This window comes from Lactuca virosa, chromosome 4 (assembly GCF_052849685.1).
Source record: "Lactuca virosa cultivar CGN04683 chromosome 4, Lactuca_virosa_CGN04683_v6, whole genome shotgun sequence".
Classification (NCBI taxonomy): domain Eukaryota; kingdom Viridiplantae; phylum Streptophyta; class Magnoliopsida; order Asterales; family Asteraceae; genus Lactuca; species Lactuca virosa.
Window position 1 is genome coordinate 123,921,010 of NC_136429.1, and position 17,314 is coordinate 123,938,323.

Consider the following 17,314-nt stretch of genomic DNA (forward strand, 5'->3'; position numbering starts at 1 on the left):
CTCAAACCCTACTGGCTCCTTCTCTCTCATGAATCTTTGTGGGAGAGTCATCTTTGATGGATCCAACTTTACAGATTGGATCAGGAACATCAGGATGGTCATTCGTTACGAGAACAAAGAATATGTTCTCGACAAGGAGCTTAAGGTACTTGAGCCAACTGCTACTCTTGAGGAATTTGCTGAATATGAGGCACATGAAAGAGATGCTACCAAAGTGGCATGCATCATTATGGCCACTATGACAGTCGAGCTCCAAAAGTCTTATGAGGACTACTATCCTTTTGAGATGCACCAGGATTTGATGGACTGCTACCATCAGAGTGCTCGTCAAGAGCGATATGAAATCATCTCATCCATGATAACAACCCGAATGAAAAATGGTGAACGCATCACGGGCCACATGCAGAAAATGCAAAGGTATGTGGACCGTTTAATAAAGCTGAATGTCAACTTCCCAGAGGAGTTAGCAATAGATATCATTTTGCACCCCTTACCATCATGTTATGATCAATTCCGCATGACATACCACATGAACAAGGAAGAAGTCACCCTCAGCAAACTTCAAGGACTCCTAAAGACCGCAGAATCAGGTCTTAAAGGTAAGTCGGTTGTTACCACTCCTACTCCTACTCCAAATTCCGCACCTGTCCTGGCAATCGGGAAAGGTAGAGGGAAGAAGAGGAAGAACCCTTCGAAGGGTACCAAGGGTAAGAACCTTGATGACTCCTCTTCAAGCGGAACCAAGAAAGGTTTCGTCACTCCTTCTGATCCAAAAGAGGCTGAATGCTTCTATTGCCATGAAAAGGCGCACTGGAAGCGGAACTGCCCAAAGTACCAGCAAGATTTGAAGGATGGGAAAGTGAAACCCAACCATGCAGGTATTTACACTATATTATCTAATAACTCACCCTATTCTAACTCTTGGGTCCTTGATACCGGCTGTGGTATTCATATTTGTTCTGATTTGCAGGGACTAAGAAGAAGTGAGAATGTGGAGCATGGAAAGATAAACTTGATCATGGGGAATAGGAAAGTTTCACCTGTCACCAAGATTGGAGTTTATACTTTGTTGCTAAGTAGTGGGTTTACTTTAGATTTGAATAAATGTTGTTATTCGCCTGAAATGGCAAGAAATGTTATTTCCTTTCATGCTTTGTACAAACAAGGGTTTACCTTTTTTTTTGATAATGATGTTGGTGGAATAAATGCTTTCTTTAATAATGTGTTTTATTTTAAAGCATTACCTTGTGATGGTGTGTATGAAGCTGTGTCTGTTGTAGATAATTTAGGAAATAATGTGTTGTGTATTGATTCTGCTAATGATAATAACTTGGATAAAACATCATTATGGCATTGTCGTCTTGGACATGTAAGCAAGAAACGCATAGGCCAACTCCAAAAGGATGGAGTCTTGGAGTCATTTGACCTAAAGTCAGATGATAGTTGTAAATCATTCTTAATTGGAAAAATGACAAAGTCACCCTTCACAGGTTCCTGTGCTAGGGGTGAAGGTTTTTGGATCTAGTGCACACGGATGTGTGTGGACCCTTCAAAACTGCCACAAGGGATGCTAATCGTTATTATGTGACTTTTACGGATGATTATAGTAGATATGGATATGTCTACTTAATCAAGCATAAGTCAGAGACTTTCGAAAGGTTTAAAGAGTTTAAAGAGGAAGTCGAGAATCAATTGGGCAGGAACATTAAGATGCTTCGATCCGATCGTGGTGGTGAGTATCTTAGTACAGAGTTCCTCGACTATCTTAGGGAATGTGGGGTTGTCTCACAATTGACACCTCCCAGGAGACCACAGTTGAATGGTGTAGCTGATAGGCATAATCGAACCTTGTTGGACATGGTTCGTTCCATGATGAGTCGAGCTTCGCTACCAATCTCATTCTGGGGGTATGCCTTAGAGACTGCCGCCCATATCCTTAATCTGGTCCCTACAAAGAAGGTTGCCAAAACACCTCACGAGATGTGGACTGGAAAAGTTCCTAATCTAGCCCACATCAAGATTTGGGGTTGCGAAGCTTTCGTGAGACGTGACACTCACGATAAGCTCAAACCTCGAAGTGAAAGGTGTATTTTCATCGGCTACCCACATAAATCCTTTGGTTACCTCTTCTACAGACCTAGCGAGAATGTGATCTTTGTAGCAAGGAGGGGTGTCTTTCGAGAGAGAGAGTTCATAAGCCAAGGAAACAGTGGGAGGCAAATTGACCTTGAAGAAATTCAAGAGTCAAGTGGTGAAGGAACCTCAAACCCTAGCGGTCAACTTGAGGAGGAAACTCCTGTTGATCCAATTGACAAGTCTGTACCTCTGAGGCGTTCCACAAGGGTTAAGAATGAACCTAAGCACTACTATGGTTTCCATATTACTGCGGAAGGTGAGACACTTATCAGTGATGAGACACTGGTAAGTCTGGATGAACCTAACAGCTATGCGGTATCCATGGCAGGCCCCGAGTCTGCTAAATGGAAAGAGGCAATGGACAACGAGATATAGTCCATGTATGACAATCAGGTTTGGGACTTGGTTGACAATGTACCAGGTCGTAAGACAGTTGGGTGCAAATGGATCTTCAAGAAGAAGACCGACATGGATGGTAATGTACACACTTATAAGGCGCGACTGGTTGCAAAGGGCTTTTCTCAAACTCCGGGAGTTGATTATGATGAGACCTTTTCACCAGTAGCCAAGATTAAGTCTATTAGGGTATTGTTAGCCATTGTTGCATTTCATGACTATGAAATATGGCAAATGGATGTCAAAACCGCTTTCCTTAATGGAAAGTTGGCTGAGGATGTTTACATGTGTCAGCCAGAGGGTTTTGTCAGTACAGAGTACCCTAATTGAGTGTGTAAGCTTGAGAAATCCATCTATAGATTGAAACAAGCACCTCGCAGATGGAATCTTTGCTTCGATGAGAAAGTCAAAGAGTTTGGCTTTTCGAGGAGTGAAGATGAATCTTGTGTGTATGTCAAGGCTAGTGGGAGTATAGTTAGCTTTTTGGTATTGTATGTGGATGAAATACTACTCATAGGAAATGACATCCCAACCTTGCAGGAAGTAAAGTCCTGGCTTGGGAAGTGTTTCGCTATGAAAGACCTAGGAGAAGCTGCCTATATTCTAGGGATAAGGATTCTGAGAGACCGGAGTAAAAGACTAATTGGACTTAGTCAGAGTACATACTTGGATAAAGTGCTGAAGAGATTCAACATGCAAGATTCCAAGAAAGGATAGTTACCCATCCAGAGTAACGCTAGATTGAGTAAGACTCAGAGCCCGAGTACCGAGGTTGAGATAGCAGAAATGAGTCGAGTACCTTATGCTTCAGCTGTAGGCTCGATCATGTATGCTATGTCGTGTACTCGTCCTGATGTAGCCTTTGCTTTGAGCATGGTTAGCAGGTATCAGGGGAACCCTAGTAAGGCTCACTGGACGGCGGTAAAGAACATTCTCAAGTACCTGCGGAGGACTAAGGACTGGGTCCTTACCCTTGGTGGGAGTGATGACTTGAGAGTTGTAGGGTATAGTGATGCTAGCTTCCAGACTGATAGGGATAATTTCCGCTCTCAGTCGGGCTGGGTCTTTACCTTAAACGGAGGAGCAATTTCTTGGAAAAGTTCCAAGCAGGAGACAGTGGCTGATTCAACTTGTGAATAAGAGTATAAGCGGCAAGCGAGGCAGCAAAGGAGGCGATATGGCTAAAGAACTTCATTGGAGACCTTGGAGTTGTACCAGCTATAAAGGAGCCCATAGAGATTTTTTGTGATAGTGAAAGTGCAGTTGCCTTAGCAAAGGAACCAAGGGATCACGGGAGATCCAGACACATTGACAGAAAATACCATTTCATCAGACATCGAATAGAAGAAGGACTCCTTGCGGCAAAGAGGGTATCATCGGATGAGAACCCGGAAGATCCCCTCATGAAGGGACTGGGTAGGGTTAAGCATCTCCAGCACGCAAGGAGCATAGGGCTGAAGGATGATATTAGTTTTAGTAGTTAGATAATTGTTCGAAATTTGTAAAGTGTAAATTGACATTTGATGATGAATAAAAGGTGTGTTTTATTTATGAGTAAAGTGTTGTTATCTTTTGTCAATCGTTTACTATTATTTCTTTTGCATGTTTTGACTTCCAGAATATTTATGTTGTGTTTTACATATTATTCAAATTATCCACAGTCGGTCATATGTTGGAAGTAGATATGAATTAAGACTGTCATGAGTTGGTTGTAGAGGTCTAAGATGTTGGACATGGCCTCAACACTCATGAGTGCTCATAAGTTCTGAGTATTGGATTCAACCCACGCTCGCTGGTATCACTTCATGGAATTTATCTCGAGTGATCGCGAGACGGTAATATCATATAAGTCTTCAAACCTAGAGATATGACTTGTTGTCTATGAGTTGGTTATGCATTGATCGTGCGAAAACGCATTGGTAACTCGATGTTATAAAACGTGCATTTGTGTGTGATTTAACAAGTAGTAGAACAAGCATATGAGTCGAAGTTTATCTGTTCCTTCTTGGATTAGAAGCGATATTTGGGCCCCTCGATGATTTTGTTTTGACCTATGTACCTGGCCCGGTCAGAACTAAATTGATGTGTTCAACTAAGTTCTATGTCAAACAAATCGGAAATCGGGAAACAAACTGCTGGACAATAAGCAAGACATTGATCCATGTATTTGTCCAGCTGATATCTAGAACAGAGGATTATATGATCACTTATCTTAAATGGCGTATCATCATCTTCTCAGTTCCGAGAGACCTTGAAAAGAGCTACGATTGCTGATCGGTTCCTGAAGTCATACTTGCAGTTATAGTTATTAGACTTATCCAAGTGGGAGACTGTTGGATAAGGTGTCTAAGTACATAACTATTTCTGGTATGTACTTGACCCGACCCGGCATGGTCCATTTGGGTTGCATGGCATCATGCATTTGGATAGACTAAATGAGAGAAATAACACTTGTGGTTTATTAATATATTATAAGTTCTAATATATTAATAGTATTATTTAATTAGTATTGATCAAGAATTAATCTAGAATTAATTAAGCGATCAAAAGGAGAGTAATTAAATATATGGGTTGATTGTGTAAATCATCCATACTTGTATAGTGGGCTAGATGCTCCATGGATTATCTAGTTGGGCTAAGGTCCATAGGATGCTCCATGGATGCTCCATGGGAGTTACAAACCCATGGGTCATGGAAATGAAGAGCCATGTTACATTAGGGTTTACATGGTGTAACCCTAATGCAACATACTATATAAGCATACCTATAGCAACCAAAATCGGCTACACTAGTGAGACAAGAGGGCAAGGCCGATTTCAAGTGTTATACATTTCTCTCAAAGTTTATTCTAAGAGCATTTGGTGATGTGTGAAACATTTGAGGCATCACACTTGGGGTGCTAGGCTCTCAATGTTTTCAAGGAATCAAAACAACTACAAGGTATGTAATCCTAGCCATCTTTTATGATTAATGTTCCCCATGTATGCTAGATAGGATTATGAACCTTGGAAAAGTATTTTTCATGTATTTTAGACAAACATAGATCCAAGGTTTTCTAGGGTTGCATGTACACTTAGGAGTGTTAGAATGCTCAAAACCCATCAAAAGAAACCCTAGGGCTCGAAATGGGATTAATAAAGGACTTAATGCATAAATGGGACCTAAGACCTAGTAAAGTTTGCAACTTTAAGCCAAATGAGGCCATAACATGGCTAGATCTAACATGACAACCCATGGAGTACTCAAATTCTTGGACAACTCAACCATGAGCCCAAAAATAAAGATAAAGCCCCAAAACAATAGATCTAAACAATAACAAAGCAAGGTATCGACTTTATACCTCCAAATGGTTGAATTGAGTGGGGAGATTCTGGATCTAGGTCTTCCCTCCAAGCTATGCACCTTCAACTTCAAAGATCCTCCAAAGATGTGCAAAATATCAACACTTAAGACCCTCCACAAGCTCACACACTTACAAGGACAATGATACATGCTTTTAGGGTTTTCAAGACAGAGGAGGCTGGTAAGGAGGCCAACCAAGAGACTTAAGGCCTTTAAATAGGGTGCAACACCCTAAAATTAGGGTTTCCTTCCCAGCCGCCAACTCGCTGAGTTGAGGCATCCCAACTCGCCGAGTTGGTCCATTATTTCCCGCGGCTAAAGACCACTCAACACGCCGAGTTGAAGCTTTCAACTCGCCGAGTTCAATAGGAAAAATCAACAATTTAGGGGAATACATTCATACCGGAACCAAGCGTTACACCGAAACATGAAGAAGTTAAATTTAATCATGGATCACGAGCCCTTGCTACTTTCCATAGGATCAAAAGATAACTAGTTCTCCCATGTTTGGTGTTCAATCAAATATATGGATAATGTCATTGGAACATTACTTCCAATCCTTGAGTGTGTTATTAAGGATTGTGTGCTGACATTTGCAAGAATGTGCAGTGACTAAAATGAAGTAAGAAGACTGAAACATGGAGAAGATAATTTGATCATGAATGTCAAGCCCTTTCCACTATTCATGGGATCAAAAGACAACGCTTTTCCCAAATGTTTAGTCTATGGTATTATAAATAAAATTGTTTATAAAATGATTCATGAGATAGTTATTACTTATTTAAATGTTGAGCATTTTAACATGTTAAAAGAATGTCATGAAATCTATGAAGCTAGTATAGTAGCAATAGTTCAAAATTGATTCGAATATTTGAATAAGGTGTATTATTGTGGTGTAAATATCTGTTGAAATTAGTTTACCTAATGGATCGTTCAGATTGACCACAATACACACTGATTCAAATACATCCAAAAGGTTTGGGTGAAATGTATTTGTGGAATCATAGTCTTGGATACATAAATGAGAAATGCATTACCAAGTATCTAGTTGTATCGAATTTTGGATATCATTTGACCTCGAGTCTCATGATAAATACAAATACTGTTTATCAAGAATTCAAGATAGATGATGAATACATCACTGGGTGATGTGAATATCTGTTGGAATTAGTTTGCACTAATGGACCGTTCAGATTAACCACAATACATAGTGAGAACAACTTCATATAAACATGATTCTGGAACCTTTCAGGTGTTCAGAGCTCTCATAAAGAGAAGTTAAGAATCAATTGGGCAATAGGATGAGACACACATAGTGAGAATCTCAGTCCAAACTTTATCGATCATCTAAGGAATTATGAAAGAGTCTCATGAGCTATCTCCACCCAAAACACTACCACATGGAGTGTTAGTTGGATAGAGAAACAAATCATTGATTGATTTTGTACTAGATGAGTCGCACCATGTTTACTAACAATTCATGGAATATGAATAGTGTTATGAGAAGTCCTTTGGTCTTGTACCAACTGAGAAGGTTCATGAAACACTATATGAGATGTGAAGTAGGATTCACTCCTCGCTTTCACATATGGAAGTTTACGATTATGATGCTTATGTTTGTCGTGAAGCGCTCGATAATCTATAACTTAGAATAGAGATGTGTTATCTCGTTGGAGAACCCATCAAGCATTTTGGATAATTTTTCAACAATCCTTTTAAGAACAAAATGTATGTTCCTCGAAGGGAAGTCTTCCAAGAGAAGGAGCTGATTTCCAAAAGGGCTAGTGGGAGCCACATTAATCTTGATAAGATTCGAGAGTCAAGCAACGAAGAGCCTAAATTTAGACATATCATTCAATTCTAGATTGAAAGAGCTATTGAAAAAAATGACATGTTTCCACCTCTTCCTTATCAATCTCTTCAATTTGTTTTTTCCTTTCTTTCGTTACACATGAATACAAGAGGAGGAAATGAAAGAAGATGCTTCCTGCCTAAGTTCGAGACGTCAGGAGTGAATCATGTACCTATGATCAATGCTAAAATATGTGACTTTTGATATCCCGGTTCCAGATATTAGACGCGAAAAAAACCGGTTTAATAAGGACCGATACTCGGTTTAACCAATAACTGGTTTAGATGCTCTGTGAGAACCGGGAATGGGACCAACCATGCCTAGGGGTGGCAATTTATGACACGACACGATAAAAATACACAACATGAAACAAAATTGGAATGAAACCGAAATTTAAATTCGTGTTTGTGTCGTGTTCGTGTCAACCGTAAAAAACACGATGTCGTGTCGTGTTCGTGTTCAAATTTCGACACAAAATTGACACGATTTAGCGTTTCTTTGCCGTGTTTGTCGTGTTATGTATGATTAAGTATTCATCAAATAAACTAGATTTTAGTTTATGTTATCTTTGTTGTGTCGTGTCGTGTTTGTTGTTTTTTAGTTCTTTCGTTTTCGTGTTAGTGGAAAAAAACACGACATCGTTTCGTGTCGTGTTCGTGTTACATAAACTTTGTCGTGTCGTGTTAGACAGAAATACGAAACGATAGCACAATTTGCCACCCCTAACCTCGCCTATCTGGTTCAGTTCCGGTTCAGTTCTTCGAGCCAAACGCTCGTCCCTACACTCCTTTGATAAATTCATTACATATTTTGATTTGTTAATTAATTCCTTAATCTATTCATCTGTTCATTATGACATCTTTAAAAAAAATTAAAAAAAAAAATCCACCAGTTAGGTCTTCTTTTTAGGATTTATTAAAGTAAAACAACATAAAAAACAAGTGGAAGAAGTTGGAACCAGAGTTCAAACGTCGCAATCATCAAATATGGGATTCTAATGCTACGAAATCTTGAAAATGATTCAAATAAATATATGTATATACAAACAAAATTCACTTCTCGTGCTTGTTTCCTCCGTCAGGAATGTTACTTTAATTTGTAGTCCTATATAGAAATTCATATCGAACTCCTAAGTTACTCGTACAAAACTATTCTTTCACAGTTTACTAAGAAATGCACGATAATTGATGCATCAAAGTTCTTCAAATACGTGAAGATTACAAAAGAGAGTATTTATGCATAACAGAAACTTGTTTACCTTCGACATACAGGTACTTTCACATTATACATGGCCATTATTTAACGTGGAAGTATATTTTCTAAAAATAATATATTTATTGAGTCTCACCTTTTATTTGGTCTGCAGCTATTAACCACACAATATTTGTTACATATATTGCAAAGAAGTTGTTACGTTGGTGAAGAAGATTGAAATACATATATTTTATGTTATTATTGTTTAATGGGTACGAGTCTTTCTTGCATGAAGTCATCAACTTCTTCTTCACATAGAAAGAGAAATCCTAAAAGAAAAACAAAACCTATCAATCTTATAAGAACCTCATCGGGAAATGCTCCAATACGATACCAAGATGAGCAAGAAAAAAAGGTACCAAGAAGAAGTTCGACTTTAGAAGAGTGTCTGTTGGCTTCACCAAATGATCATCGTCATGCAATAAATCCTAGTAAAATAAAGGTTTTCAGTACGGAATTACCCTTATCACCACTCTGTAAGCGCTCTTCGGAGGTCCAAATTAAAGAGCTCTATAAATCACAAAAGGATTTTCCGACAGAAAAACAAAATGGAAATCAAAGTAAAGTTGATGAAAGAGATGAAAATGAAGTGAGGTTCACTCGTGAATTGGAGAAAAGCGATAGTCAAAATTTGAAAAAGAAAGTTTCTTTTAGATTTCCAGAAGAGGCTGATATTTTTATTTTCTGTTCTGAAAATTAAAAAAGAAAAGTTGTAACAGAGTTTTTAACTTTTTTTTATCATTTACTTATCTCAAGAAAGATAAAAGAAAGTTAACATAAAGAAGAAAAATAAATAAATGACAAAAGCGGATTTAACTTTCCTCGCAAAGTAATAGTAGTCATGCATGAAGTTTTCTTTTATTCTAATTAATGTATTTTTTGCAACTTACTTTGCATTATAAACATATAAGACCATATTAGATATAGATGTGTATAAAAATCGGACCTTACTGGACTACATGGTGCACGAAACCCGGTTCGAAAAAGAAACCAATTTATACACCGATCTGATCCAAAAGGGAAAGCAGGTTTAACAAAAACCGATCAAGTTTAGAGCCGAACCGACAGTTGCATTGGAGATATAGCCGTTGGACCCGGTTTGGCAAAAACCAGATTGAAAATCCGGTTTAAGTACGTAAGAGTTGTTAGAAACCTTATTTATTGCACATATTTTTATGCAGATGATGATGTTTTTAAGGGGATGGAGTTCTTCTAACTTCTACAAATTGTTCGGATTCTTGAAGTTTTCACTTATCCTGAGGGTTTGAAGATTAATCTCCCGAAATATCGGATGCTTGGGATTGTTGTGTTTGATGTAGAGGTGTAACGCCCCAAAAATTATAAGGTAAAATTTTCATTTTTAAATCAACCATAAACACCATTTATAGTTTTCAATCATTCAAAAGTATGTTAGAATAAAAATAGTTATCAGAGTAAAATCCCAAAATCATAAAGTGCGGAAACATTGGTGAATGCGTTGCTTTTAATCCGGTCGTTTCCCTTTCGAATCGTAAGTACCTGAAACCATAACCATAAAACCGTAAGCACAAAGCTTAGTGAGTTCTCCAAAAAAACCACATACCATACATACAATGAGCCTTGCCCGAAAACCATCGAGCCTCGCCCGGAACAGATTTGTTGGTAACATGTGATGGGCCCCGCCCAACGCACTCATCAGGCCCCGCCTGGCATCGGTCCACGTCCGGTATACATACAAACACATACAACACATGTAAGAGTCACACAGACAACTAGCATACAAATAACAGTAATCCATGGGCCGACATTGGTGCTTCAACCCGCCAAACACTGGGAGGAGACTCACCTCAAACTGAGATAACCGATACACGCGTTGCTACTATCGGGCTCCTCACACTAAACACAACCAAAGTATCCCTAGTCAATAATTAAGATAATTCCCCATAATCCAAAGTCCAATCCATATTATATCCTTCCAATGGGTAAAAGACCATTTTACCCTTCCCATATCTGACCCAACAACTCTGGCCCAACTCCCAAAGGCCCAAAAAGAGGGTTTCACGAGTACGACCTGCGTACAGGACTCGTACGCCCTGCGTACTATATGCTGATGCCTAACGTACAATCCGCTACAACATGATATCGAGGAAAACATGCATTACACTGAGCGTAGGCATACGTACGCCCATCGTACTCCCTAGGCAACCAAATCCCACTTTAAGCACTTAATGGTTAAGACCAAAACGTCAAAACTCAGGTTTATCCTCGAAGGTATGTCTTGAGTAATAAAGTTCCTAACTTTATGACTTTCATGGCTTAATGGGGTCCAAACCAAAATCCAAGCTTCATAACTTCATCAAAAGACAACCAACTAATGCATGGAAGGAAAAGAAGGACCAAGATCACATTTTTATGGTTCCAAATAACTACATAATGGATAAAGTTTCCAACTTTATCCATTAGAATGGTCCATACGACCAAGATCTAGTTTTTATGTCTTAGAAGGGACGAAAAGTTCATCTTTTTCCAACTTAATCCATTAAGTCCAAGTCTCAAGCCTTTAGATCTGAATCAATGATGTTCAGATAAAATTTTCAACTTTGTCAATAACAAGGTCACAAACTTTCAAGATCTAAAATTTATGAACTAAAGTGACCAAAAGCTCTTAACACCCAAGACTAGCTAGATCTATTAAATGCATCATCAAGATTCAAACTTTATACCTCTAGAAGAAAGATCAAGGTGAAGAAAGTCTGGATCTACAAGCTCCAATGTAACCAAAACTTCTCCAATGAGCTCCTTCTTCTCCAAGATGTACCAAGAACATTCCAAAGCACTTAAAAACACCTTCTTTTTGCTCACAAGGCTCAACTCGGGTTAGGGTTTCAAGGGAGAGTGCTGGAGAGGTGGAGGCTGAGAATGGAATGGGTTTGGGGGAAGTTAAGGAGCTTAAATAGGGCTCAAACCACGAAAATAGGGTTTGGGCATTGATCGCTTATGCCCAACATACTCCTGGTATGCCCAGAGTACTCAGGGATGCCCTAGTACGCCCAACATACTCCCTGGACGCCCAACGTACTAGACTAAGTCAAAAACCTTCCTAACTTCTAACGGTCATAACTTTTTCGTTCCAACTCCGTTTTCGAAGATCTTTGTATCCATGGAAAGGTATGGAGGATCTCTACAAGCCTATCTAATTACTTTTGACTTAAAAAACATCAAACTAAAATCCTTAATTCATAAAAGAAGTATGAAACACCGAGTTTCCCATTATACCCTTGGGCTCCAAAGCACAAACCGAGATCTTGGATCACATAATCTACATTACCCTCATCTAAATGGGTCTAAAACCTCTCTTTCCCCAAAGACTGAAGCCTATGATACTTGATTTTCGGGTCACCGTCCCGAATTATGAAACGACTCGAAACAGGGTGTTACAAGAGGTGGATAAAGTGGACGTTTTTATGGAGTGTGGGTCCATGAAGAAAAAAATAGGTGACAAGTTAAAATACACATAAATAATATGTTTATATGTTTGATTACTCTTAATAGGTATATATTAGTCATCTGACCTTAAATTAAGCATCTTATTTTTATGGAAAATATGTCTTTCGATTAATATATATATATATATATATATATATATATATATATATATATATATATATATATATATATATATATATATATATATATATATATATATATATATATATATATAACGCCCCCAGATCCGGGCTAGTCAATTTAGAGACGATGATCATCAAAAATGAGTTTTTGATGGAAGATTATTTAGAAGGATTAATCTTAACCAAGTTGTAGTATAGGTTACAAGGGTTCCGTACATATAAAGAACGCCGAAATCCAAGTTATAACGAAGAAGTTATGGCGCGTCGAAGTTTTACGGCAAAACCGGCACGGCACCGGGAGACGTAAATAGTGAATTTACGGTAGAAGACTTTTTATCCTTAGCGATCTAAACAAAATTTGTAGTATACGTTAAACCGAGAACATACAAAAAAAGAACGCCCAAATCTGACTTCGTATGAGGAAGTTATGAATTTTCTAAGATTTGGCATAGCAGTGTACGACCCGAAACTCGAATTTTAGTTCGAGCAGTTTTTGGCCTACGCGACCTAAATGAGAGTTGAAGATCTCATTAATAGGAACTCAACGGTAAAAAGACAGACGAAAATGGAGTCCGTATGTAGAAGTTATGAATTTTACGCGGACATTTAACAGTATAATCTCCTCCTACTGTTAAATTTAACTTCGGTCGAGAATTAGCCGACGGAGTCTAAATGAAAGCTTTAGATCTTGTTTTTACCTACACGTGGATATAAATAATGTCGAGAGTAGAGCTCGTATGTTAAAGATATGGACGAAACTTGGTCCCTACTCTTCGAGCGCGATAAAATTCGATACAGTTTTGTAAATCTGAGATAGAATGAGAATTAGCTGACGTCGTCTAAATAAAAGTTGTAATACTCGTAAATACCAACGCGTGGATATAAAGAACGTCAAAAATGGAGTTCGTATGAACGAGTTACAAATTATAATAGCATATTTACGTATTAAAATAAAGTATAAATCATATATACGTACACACACACACACACACACACACACACATATATATATATATATATATATATATATATATATATATATATATACAAATGTATATATCATTAGAAAGGTATCGACGATGCGGTTATTATAAGACTAGTGTTGAGTACTTTCGACATTAGTTTAGTACAAATATCGTTAAATCTATTTAAAATAGTATTATGAAGGGGTGTTTAGTCGTTTATATAACTATAAGGTCATTAAGTAATTATGGAGGGTAGTTTTTGTAAATTCAATTACTATAAATAAGAGACTTGGGCTCTCATATTTCTTGCACCATTCTCAACGGTAAAAAGACAGACGAAAATGGAGTCCGTATGTAGAAGTTATGAATTTTACGCGGACATTTAACAGTATAATCTCCTCCTACTGTTAAATTTAACTTCGGTCGAGAATTAGCCGACGGAGTCTAAATGAAAGCTTTAGATCTTGTTTTTACCTACACGTGGATATAAATAATGTCGAGAGTAGAGCTCGTATGTTAAAGATATGGACGAAACTTGGTCCCTACTCTTCGAGCGCGATAAAATTCGATACAGTTTTGTGAATCTGAGATAGAATGAGAATTAGCTGACGGCTTCTAAATAAAAGTTGTAGCACTCGTAAATACCAACGCGTGGATATAAAGAACGTCAAAAATGGAGTTCGTATGAACGAGTTACAAATTATAATAGCATATTTACATATTAAAATAAAGTATAAATCATATATACGTACACACACACACACACACATATATATATATATATATATATATATACAAATGTATATATCATTAGAAAGGTATCGACGATGCGGTTATTATAAGACTAGTGTTGAGTACTTTCGACATTAGTTTAGTACAAATATCGTTAAATCTATTTAAAATAGTATTATGAAGGGGTGTTTAGTCGTTTATATAACTATAAGGTCATTAAGTAATTATGGAGGGTAGTTTTTGTAAATTCAATTACTATAAATAAGAGGCTTGGGCTCTCATATTTCTTGCTCCATTCTCAACGGTAAAAAGACAGACGAAAATGGAGTCCGTATTTAGAAGTTATGAATTTTACGCGGACATTTAACAGTATAATCTCCTCCTACTGTTAAATTTAACTTCGGTCGAGAATTAGCCGACGGAGTCTAAATGAAAGCTTTAGATCTTGTTTTTACCTACACGTGGATATAAATAATGTCGAGAGTAGAGCTCGTATGTTAAAGATATGGACGAAACTTGGTCCCTACTCTTCGAGCGCGATAAAATTCGATACAGTTTTGTGAATCTGAGATAGAATGAGAATTAGCTGACGGCGTCTAAATAAAAGTTATAGCACTCGTAAATACCAACGCGTGGATATAAAGAACGTCAAAAATGGAGTTCGTATGAACGAGTTACAAATTATAATAGCATATTTACATATTAAAATAAAGTATAAATCATATATACGTACACACACACACACACATATATATATATATATATATATATATATATATATATATATATATATATATATATATACAAATGTATATATCATTAGAAAGGTATCGACGATGCGGTTATTATAAGACTAGTGTTGAGTACTTTCGACATTAGTTTAGTACAAATATCGTTAAATCTATTTAAAATAGTATTATGAAGGGGTGTTTAGTCGTTTATATAACTATAAGGTCATTAAGTAATTATGGAGGGTAGTTTTTGTAAATTCAATTACTATAAATAAGAGGCTTGGGCTCTCATATTTCTTGCTCCATTCTCAACGGTAAAAAGACAGACGAAAATGGAGTCCGTATTTAGAAGTTATGAATTTTACGCGGACATTTAACAGTATAATCTCCTCCTACTGTTAAATTTAACTTCGGTCGAGAATTAGCGGACGGAGTCTAAATGAAAGCTTTAGATCTTGTTTTTACCTACACGTGGATATAAATAATGTCGAGAGTAGAGCTCGTATGTTAAAGATATGGACGAAACTTGGTCCCTACTCTTCGAGCGCGATAAAATTCGATACAGTTTTGTAAATCTGAGATAGAATGAGAATTAGCTGACGGCGTCTAAATAAAAGTTGTAGTACTCGTAAATACCAACGCGTGGATATAAAGAACGTCAAAAATGGAGTTCGTATGAACGAGTTACAAATTATAATAACATATTTACGTATTAAAATAAAGTATAAATCATATATACGTACACACACACACACACACACACACACACACACACATATATATATATATATATATATATATATATATATATATATATATATATATATATATATATATATATATATATATATATATAAATGTATATATCATTAGAAAGGTATCGACGATGCGGTTATTATAAGACTAGTGTTGAGTACTTTTGACATTAGTTTAGTACAAATATCGTTAAATCTATTTAAAATAGTATTATGAAGGGGTGTTTAGTCGTTTATATAACTATAAGGTCATTAAGTAATTATGGAGGGTAGTTTTTGTAAATTCAATTACTATAAATAAGAGGCTTGGGCTCTCATATTTCTTGCACCATTCTCTTGATTCAAGAGTCTTTCTCTTCTTATCCCCCGAGCATTTCGGTCCCTCGTGATTCGACTTCTCTTTCTGTAGTTTTAGTATAGTAAGGTGAGCGCTGAAGCGCTGCACGAATCTTTCTTAGAAAGATTCATCGACGAAGTTCTGCCCCTACAGAGCCCGACTCCTAGCTAAAACCTTATTGTAAGTAAGTTATGCTTACCTATTTTAATATAGCTTATATTTAAATTAGTATTGTTATTATGAACTTATAATAAATATTTGAGCTATTATTATGACTTATATAAGTGTCTTTATAATATCTTTTTAACTACTCGCGGTACAGGGAATCTAGTTTAAAGGGCCGCATAGGGTTGTTGGATTTCAGAAGTGCTATATGCCAAAATGGTCCTGCCCTCCGGTGTTTTATGTATGACCCCTGTCTGTACATAGTGGTTGAAAAGTATTGTTTAAACGCTTATATATAATAATAATAATAAGACTAATAATTAGTCACGGTAAATATTAGACTAAAATCTAGTGGTGATAATACTAGGTTTCGTCGAAGAAAATTATTTTAAAGTAAACGAAGCGCTGTCCGAGTACCGAGTCACCACCTTATCAAGTGAGTGCATAGTTACTTTCATCTTACACATAGAGATGAAGTATTTTAATATAAATTACGTGTTATGTGTGCATATTGTCTGAATACTTGCTGTCTATGTTGAATGGAAGATTGTATACATGTTTTAAATGATTTAAACTGTATATGTATTTTATATCTACAAAATATGTTGGGTAAAACATGGGTAGATAAAATATGAATTGAATGTTGAGATAAGAGGTGATATAGACCATGAGATAAGGGGTGAGAGATGAACAATGAGAGAAACCTTTTACCCAAGCGTGGCCCCGTCATCTAGTAGAGTATGGATGAGAACCACGGACTATTCTAGACAGTCCAGTGGAACACTAGCAGGCTCGCAACGTGTAGGTGTTGTGAACGATGTGTTCACCCGGTGTACTCTAAACCCGGGCGACTATGCAGACTTAGTGCCCGAATCTTGGCGATCATGCAGACTTGGTGCCTAAACCTTGGCGACTATGCGACTTAGTGCCTGTTGTGTAAACCCTGGCGATCATGTGGACTTGGTGCCTAAACCCTGGCGACTATGAGACTTAGTGCCTGTTGTGTAAATCCTGGCGACTATGCAGACTTAGTGCCTTAAC